Below are 1,320 nucleotides of genomic sequence, written 5' to 3' on the forward strand. Positions count from 1 at the left end.
CTCAAGTCTAACTGCCCACAATTGGTAAACATATAACTCTTTTTTTAAACCACTCTGCAGCGCCACATAATTTCTCCCAGTAAATATATAATTCATTTTTATATACAGGCACATTCCAAGCTCGGCATACTCCTCAATCAGCACAACGCTATTTCATTTAAATCCTGCAATGAATTGAAGCGATCCTTTCATGAAGAGAACACTAGATTTCTTCACAGCCTTCTGTCCACCTTATCTAAAAGCTGCGCAATGAATTGAAGCGATCCTTTCATGAAGAGAACAGTAGATTTCTTCACAGCCTTCTGTCCACCTTATCTAAAAGTTGCATCTGTTGCACGCTCCGTGGGACAACATGCATTGCACAAGAACTGCAGCCACCTGAAAGCCCTCTTTTATCTAATTTGTACCGGCATTCGAAGCAGCAGTCTAAGTCTGAAGGTAACTAGTATACTAAAAAACATTATTCAATAACAGTTTCACATCTTAACACATCTTCTTCCATGCCAGGCGCCACATCTGCAGCACCAAAGGATAAACATAAGGCTGCCAATTCGTCTTACACTATTAATGAGGTCACACCATCACACAAGAAAAGCAGGATAAACTGTAAGTCAATATTTTTTTTACATCTCATCATTTCATGTGCATTAATATATATATATATATATATATATATATATATATATATATATATATATATGTATGTATGTATGTATTTTACTATTTTTTTAACCTCCCCTCTCCATGTTATGCTTCCAGCATATGACGCTGATGACGATGTTACTCCAAAAGTCACGAAATTGCACCAACCAACTGAAGAGTCCAAATGTTGGGCTGACGGCCTAATAGGCGGCATCCTCATGTTCACCGATGAGACTGACCCGCCTGAAGATGCTGTCGTATTTACTCAGATCTCACCATTCAAACCAACCCCCGTATCTACCTTGCACACATCTTACGCCGATTCTCATTGGACTGATGGTAGATTACACATTCATCCACCACCAGACGTTCTAATCGCGATTCACTCATATTTTCGGAACCACCCTCCAAGTGAACTTAGCTGGTATGACATATCCCTTATTTACGTTTCAATAATTTGTTCTTTTATTTCCATTTCTCCTGACCCTACCTCTATTATCACAGCCCGTGGATTACACATGCCAGTCCCCGATATTGCTCTCTAGCTGGTAAAACTATTGTCGACCAGTTGTATGGATCCAAGCTTCTTGACCACGAAGCTTGCTGTCTCATATTCCTCCGTTTGAATCAGATTGATAACAAATTGCTATACCCTGGATCCACCCCGAAATGGCGCCG

At 40.0% G+C, this 1,320-nt stretch overlaps 1 long non-coding RNA gene across 1 annotated transcript; it reads left to right on the forward strand.

Annotated features, from left to right (window-relative positions):
* Positions 1-320: 320 nt before the first annotated feature.
* Positions 321-778, forward strand: LOC119330771. Its single transcript, XR_005160248.1, has 3 exons — positions 321-438; positions 508-606; positions 760-778. It is a non-coding gene; the product is annotated as an uncharacterized LOC119330771 (long non-coding RNA).
* The last annotated feature ends 542 nt before the right edge of the window (positions 779-1,320 follow it).

The sequence above is a fragment of the Triticum dicoccoides genome, chromosome 7A (genome assembly GCF_002162155.2).
Source record: "Triticum dicoccoides isolate Atlit2015 ecotype Zavitan chromosome 7A, WEW_v2.0, whole genome shotgun sequence".
Classification (NCBI taxonomy): domain Eukaryota; kingdom Viridiplantae; phylum Streptophyta; class Magnoliopsida; order Poales; family Poaceae; genus Triticum; species Triticum dicoccoides.